At 38.8% G+C, this 7,385-nt stretch overlaps 1 non-coding gene across 1 annotated transcript; it reads left to right on the top strand.

Moving 5' to 3' along the window:
- Window positions 1-7,245: 7,245 nt before the first annotated feature.
- LOC130952818 (small nucleolar RNA R71) lies at window positions 7,246-7,353 on the top strand. Its single transcript, XR_009074994.1, has one exon. It is a non-coding gene; the product is annotated as a small nucleolar RNA R71 (small nucleolar RNA).
- Window positions 7,354-7,385: the final 32 nt, after the last annotated feature.

Below are 7,385 nucleotides of genomic sequence, written 5' to 3'. Positions count from 1 at the left end.
TGGAGTTCAGTAACTTTCTTACTCAGCTATCCCACTTGTGCCTCCAAATTCCTAATGGAGGACCTTGTTTTAGTCATGAAACTTTGACTGGTTTTGATTAGATCAGAGACCATGGTTGCTAAGTCAGAGTGGCTCTGCTTAGAATTCTCTGTCTGTTGCTGAGAAGATGATGGAAAAGGCTTGCCATTGCTAAACCTGTTTCTTCCACCATTATTGTTGTTGAAACCTTGTTGAGGTCTCTGTTGATCCTTCCATGAGAGATTTGGATGGTTTTTCCATGAAGAATTATAGGTGTTTCCATAGGGTTCTCCCATGTAATTCACCTCTTCCATTGAAGGGTTCTCAGGATCATAAGCTTCTTCTTCAGATGAAGCGTCCTTAGTACTGCCTGGTGCAGCTTGCATTCCAGACAGACTTTGAGAAATCAAATTGACTTGCTGAGTCAATATTTTGTTCTGAGCCAGTGTGAAATTCAGAGTGTCAATCTCAAGAACTCCTTTCTTCTGATTCGTCCCATTGTTCATAGGATTTCTTTCAGAAGTGTACATGAATTGGTTATTTGCAACCATTTCAATTAGTTCTTGAGCTTCTGTAGGCGTCTTCTTCAGATGAAGAGATCCTCCAGCAGAGCTATCCAATGACATCTTGGACAGTTCAGACAGACCATCATAGAAAATACCTATGATGCTCCATTCAGAAAGCATGTCAGAGGGACACTTTCTGATCAATTGTTTGTATCTTTCCCAAGCTTCATAGAGGGATTCTCCTTCCTTCTGTCTGAAGGTTTGGACCTTCACTCTAAGCTTACTCAATTTTTGAGGTGGAAAGAACTTTTCCAAGAAGGCATTAACTAGCTTTTCCCAAGAGTTCAGGCTTTCTTTAGGTTGTGAGTCCAACCAAATCCTAGCTTTGTCTCTTACAGCAAAAGGGAATAGCATAAGTCTGTAGACCTCAGGGTCAACCCCATTAGTCTTGACAGTGTCACAGATTTGTAAAAATTCAGCTAAAAACTGATGAGGATCTTCCATTGGAAGTCCATGGAACTTGCAATTCTATTGCATTAGAGAAACTAATTGAGTCTTAAACTCAAAGTTGTTTGCTCCAATGGCAGGGATAGAGATGCTTCTCCCATAGAAGTCGGGAGTAGGTGCAGTAAAGTCACCCAGCACCGTCCTTGCATTGTTGGCATTGTTGTTGTTTTCGGCTGCCATGTCTTCTTCTTTGAAGATTTCTGTTAGATCCTCTATAGAAAGTTGTGCCTTAGCTTCTCTTAGCTTTCGCTTCAAGGTCCTTTCAGGTTCAGGGTCAGCCTCAACAAGAATGCTTTTGTCTTTGCTCATGCTCATATGAAAGAGAAGAGAACAAGAAAATATGGAATCCTCTATGTCACAGTATAGAGATTCCTTGAGGTGTCAGAGGAAAAAAAATTAGAAGGAAGAGGTAGAAGAATTCGAACTTATCAAGTACGATGGAGTTCGAATTGTGCATTGAGGAAGAGTGTTAGTCCATAGATAGAAGGATGTGAGAAGAGGGGAAGAAATTTTCGAAAATTTAGTAAAAAATTTTAAAATTATTTTGAAAATTACTAATTGATTTTCGAAAACTAAGAGTGGAAAAAGAAATCAAGTGATTTTTGAAAAAGATTTTGAAATTAGAAATTAAAAAGATATGATTGAAAACTATTTTGAAAAAGATGTGATTAAAAAGATATGATTGAAAAGTTATGGTTTTAAAAAGATGTGATTGAGAAGATATGATTTGAAAAACAATTTAAGAAGATTTGATTTTTAAAATTAATGACTTGGCTAACAAGAAAAGATATGATCCAAACATCAAACCTTTCTCAACAGAAAAGGCAACATACTTGAAATGTTGAATCAAATCATTAATTGTTAGCAAGTATCTTTGAAAATGGAAAGAAATTGATTTTGAAAAAGGTTTGATTGAAAAGATATGATTTGAAAAAGATTTGATTTTGAAAAATTTTGAAAACTTGAAAAAAATCTGCATTAAAAACAAAATCTTCCCTCTTGTGCCATCTTGGCGTTAAACGCCCAGAATGGTATCCATTCTGGCGTTTAACGCCCAAAACACTACCCTTTTGGGCGTTAAACGCCCAACCAGGCACCCTGGCTGGCGTTTAAACGCCAGTTTTCCTTCTTCACTGGGTGTTTTGAACGCCTAGCTTTTTCTGTATGATTCCTCTGCTGTATGTTCTGAATCTTCAATTCTCTGTATTATTGACTTGAAAAGACACAAGTTAAAAAATTTTTTGGATTTTTAATAATGCAACTAAAATCAAATAACAATGCATGCAAGACACCAAACTTAGCAGTTTGTATACTACTGACACTAACAAAATGAGAATGCATATGAGAAACAACAAAACACTCAAATCAAGAGAATTTAAAGATCAGAGCAATAAAATCATCAAGAACATCTTGAAGATCACTTAAGACACATGAATGAATGCAGGAAGAACAAAAACATGCAATTAACACCAAACTTAAAATGAGACACTAGACTCAACAAGAAACATACAATATTTTTTATTTTTATGATTTTCTAAATTTTTTTGGATTTTTTTTCGAAAATTATATGGAAAAGAAAATAAAGATATCAAAATTCTTAATGAGAATTCCAGGAATCATGCAATGTTAGTCTAAAGCTTTAGTCTAAAGAAATTAGACATGGCTAGCAAAGCTTCAGCAAGACATTGCATTCAAGAGCTAAATTGATGATAATCAATCAGCTTTGGTGATGATAAGAACATCACCTTGAAACACTAGAATTCATTCTTAAGAACTCTGAAGAAAAATACCTAAACTAAGCAATAAGATGAACCGTCAGTTGTCCAAACTCAAACAATCCCCGGCAACGGCGCCAAAAACTTGGTGCACGAAATTGTGATCATCAATGGCGCCATCAACATGGTACGCTCAATTGCAATCTCAACACTTTATCACAACTTCATATAACTAACCAGCAAGTGCACTGGGTCATCCAAGTAATAAACCTTACGCGAGTAAGGGTCGATCCCACGGAGATTGTTGGTATGAAGCAAGTTATGGTCACCTTGTAAATCTCAGTCAGGCAGATTCAAATGGTTATGGATGATTTATGAATAAAACATAAAACAAGGATAGAGATACTTATGTAATTCATTGGTGAGAATTTCAGATAAGCGTATGGAGATGCTTTGTCCCTTCCGTCTCTCTGCTTTCCTACTGTCTTCATCCAATCCTTCTTACTCCTTTCCATAGCAAGCTGTATGTTGGGCATCACCATTGTCAGTGGCTACAGTCCCGTTCTCTCAGTGAAAATGGTCCAAATGCTCTGTCACAGCATGGCTAATCATCTGTCGGTTCTCAATCAGGTTGGAATAGAATCCATTGATTTTTTTGCGTCTGTCACTAACGCCCAGCCTTCAGGAGTTTGAAGCTCGTCACAGTCATTCAATCATTGAATCCTACTCAGAATACCACAGACAAGGTTTAGACCTTCCGGATTCTCTTGAATGCCGCCATCAATTCTAGCTTATACCACGAAGATTCCGATTAAGGGATCCAAGAGATATCCACTCAATCTAAGGTAGAATGGAGGTGGTTGTCAGGCACACGTTCATAGGTGAGAATGATGATGAGTGTCTGGTGCGCGAAATTGTGATCACTACACAACTTTGCACAACTAACCAGCAAGTGCACTGGGTCGTCCAAGTAATACCTTACGTGAGTAAGGGTCGATCCCACGGAGATTGTTGGTATGAAGCAAGCTATGGTCATCTTGTAAATCTCAGTCCGGCAGACTCAATTGGGTATAGATGATGAATAAAGCATAAAGATAAAGATAGAGATACTTATGTATATCATTGGTGAGAGCTTCAGATAAGCATATGAAGATGCCTTCCCTTCCGTCTCTCTGCTTTCCTACTGTCTTCATCCAATCCTTCTTACTCCTTTCCATGGCAAGCTTATGCAAGGGTTTCACCGTTGTCAGTGGCTACCTCCCATCCTCTCAGTGAAAATGTTCCTATGCTCTGTCACAGCATATGGCTAATCAGCTGTCGGTTCTCGGTCAGGCCGGAATAGAATCCAGCGATTCTTTTGCGTCTGTCACTAACGCCCCGCCTGCTAGGAGTTTGAAGCACGTCACAGTCATTCAATCATTGAATCCTACTCAGAATACCACAGACAAGGTTAGACTTTCCGGATTCTCTTGAATGCCGCCATCAGTTCTCGCCTATACCACGAAGACTCTAATCTCACGGAATGGCTGGCTCGTTTGTCAGGCGAGCACTCGGTTGTCAGGCGATCAACCATGCATCGTGTATCAGGAATCCAAGAGATAAACACTAGAGCCTTGTTGCTTGTAGAACAGAGTGGTTGTCAGTCACTTTGTTCATAAGTGAGAATGATGATGAGTGTCACGGATCATCACATTCATCAAGTTGAAGAACAAGTGATATCTTGGACAAAGAACAAGCGGAATTGAATAGAAGAACAATAGTAATTGCATTAATACTCGAGGTACAGCAGAGCTCCACACCTTAATCTATGGTGTGTAGAAACTCCACCGTTGAAAATACATAAGAACAAGGTCTAGGCATGGCCGAATGGCCAGCCTCCCAAATGATCTAAGATAGCATGAAACTCAAAGATAGCTACCAAGATGTCTAATACAATAGTAAAAGGTCCTACTTATAGAGAACTAGTAGCCTAGGGTGTACAAAGATGAGTAAATGACATAAAAATCCACTTCCGGGCCCACTTGGTGTGTGCTTGGGCTGAGCAATGAAGCATTTTCGTGTAGAGACTCTTCTTGGAGTTAAACGCCAGCTTTTATGCCAGTTTGGGCGTTTAACTCCCATTTTGGTGCCAGTTCCGGTGTTTAATGCTGGAATTCTTGAGGGTGACTTTGAACGCCGGTTTGGGCCATCAAATCTTGGGCAAAGTATGAACTATCATATATTGCTGGAAAGCCCAGGATGTCTACTTTCCAACGCCGTTGAGAGCGCGCCAATTGGTCTTCTGTAGCTCCAGAAAATCCACTTCGAGTGCAGGGAGGTCAGAATCCAACAGCATCTGCAGTCCTTTTCAGTCTCTGAATCAGATTTTTGCTCAGATCCCTCAATTTCAGCCAGAAAATACCTGAAATCACAGAAAAACACACAAACTCATAGTAAAGTCCAGAAAAGTGAATTTTAATTAAAAACTAATAAAAATATACTAAAAACTAACTAGATCATACTAAAAACATACTAAAAACAATGCCAAAAAGCGTACAAATTATCCGCTCATCATAACACCAAACTTAAATTGTTGCTTGTCCCCAAGCAACTGAAGATCAAAATAGGATAAAAAGAAGAGAATATGCAATGAACTCCAAAAACATCTATGAAGATCAGTATTAATTAGATGAGTGGGGCTTCTAGCTTTTTGCCTCTGAATAGTTTTGGCATCTCACTCTATCCTTTGAAATTCAGAATGATTGGCTTCTTTAGGAACTCAGAATCCAGATAGTGCTATTGATTCTCCTAGTTAAGTATGATGATTCTTGAACACAGCTACTTATTGAGTCTTGGCTGTGGCCCAAAGCACTCTGTCTTCCAGTATTACCACCGGATACATACATGCCACAGACACATAATTGGGTGAACCTTTTCAGATTGTGACTCAGCTTTGCTAGAGTCCCCAATTAGAGGTGTCCAGGGTTCTTAAGCACACTCTTATTGCCTTGGATCACAACTTTATTTCTTTCTTTTTCTTTCTTTTTCGTTTTCTTTCTTTCTTTTTTTTTCGTTCTTTTTTTTTCTTTTTTTTTTGTATTCACTGCTTTTTCTTGCTTCAAGGATCATTTTTATGATTTTTTAGATCCTCAGTAACATGTCTCCTTTTCCATCATTCTTTCAAGAGCCAACATTCATGAACCACAAATTCAAAAGACATATGCACTGTTTAAGCATACATTCAGAAAACAAAAGTGTTGCCACCACATCAAAATAATTAAACTGCTATAAAATTCAAAATTCATGCAATTCTTTTCCTTTTCAATTAAGAACATTTGTTTAAGAAAGGTGATGGATTCATAGGACACTCATAACTTTAAGGCATAGACACTAATGATCATAAGACACAAACATAGATAAACATAAGCACTAAAATTCGAAAAACAAGAAAATAAAGAACAAGGAGATTAAAGAACGGGTCCACCTTAGTGATGGCGGCTTGTTCTTCCTCTTGAAGGTCTTATGGAGTGCTTGAGCTCCTCAATGTCTCTTCCTTGTCTTTGTTGCTCCTCTCTCATGATTCTTTGATCTTCTCTAATTTCATGGAGGAGGATGGAATGTTCTTGGTGCTCCACCCTTAGTTGTCCCATGTTGGAACTCAATTCTCCTAGGGAGGTGTTGATTTGCTCCCAATAGTTTTGTGGAGGAAAGTGCATCCCTTGAGGCATCTTAGGGACTTTATGAGGAGGAGGATCTCTTGTTTGCTCCATCCTTTTCTTAGTGATGGGCTTGAGGTCATGCCTTCTCAGTTGAACCGGCTTCCCTCTTGAATTTCTCTTCCATTGGGCGTCCTCTTCACAGATATCTATGAGGAATTGGTCCAACTTTTTGATCAAAAGTTGACCCTTCTTCATGGCCACAACTTCATAGAAGTGGTCTTGATGCACCCTTGAGATGAATCTCTCCATCTCTCATGACTCGGAGGTGAAAGCTTTTGCCTTCCCTTTCCTCTTTCTAGAGGTTTCTCCGGCCTTGGATGCCATAAATGGTTATGGAAAAACAAAAAGCAATGCTTTTACCACACCAAACTTAAAAGGTTTGCTCGTCCTCGAGCAAAAGAAGAAAGAAGAGAGTAGAAGAAGAGGAAATGAGGAAGAAGGGTTCTCAGGATCATAGGCTTCTTCTTCAGATGAAGCATCCTTAGTACTGCTTGGTGCATTTTGCATTCCAGACAGATTTTGAGAAATCAAATTGACTTGTTGAGTCAATATTTTATTCTGAGCCAATATGGCATTCAAAGTATCAATCTCAAGAACTCCTTTCTTCTGACTTGTCCCATTGTTCACAGGATTCCTTTCAGAAGTGTACATGAATTGGTTATTTGCAACCATTTCAATTAGCTCTTGAGCTTCTGTAGGCGTCTTCTTTAGATGAAGAGATCCTCCAGCAGAGCTATCCAAAGACATCTTGGATAGTTCAGAGAGACCATCATAGAAAATACCTATGATGCTCCATTCAGAAAGCATGTCAGAAGGACACTTTCTGATTAATTGTTTGTATCTTTCCCAAGCTTCATAGAGGGATTCTCCATCCTTTTGTCTGAAGGTTTGGACTTCCACTCTAAGCTTACTCAATTTTTGAGGTGGAAAGAACTTTGCCA

The sequence above is a fragment of the Arachis stenosperma genome, chromosome 9 (genome assembly GCF_014773155.1).
Source record: "Arachis stenosperma cultivar V10309 chromosome 9, arast.V10309.gnm1.PFL2, whole genome shotgun sequence".
Lineage (NCBI taxonomy): Eukaryota > Viridiplantae > Streptophyta > Magnoliopsida > Fabales > Fabaceae > Arachis > Arachis stenosperma.
The sequence above is the reverse complement of the archived record's forward strand: the minus strand, read 5'-3'. Positions and strand labels throughout refer to the sequence as shown.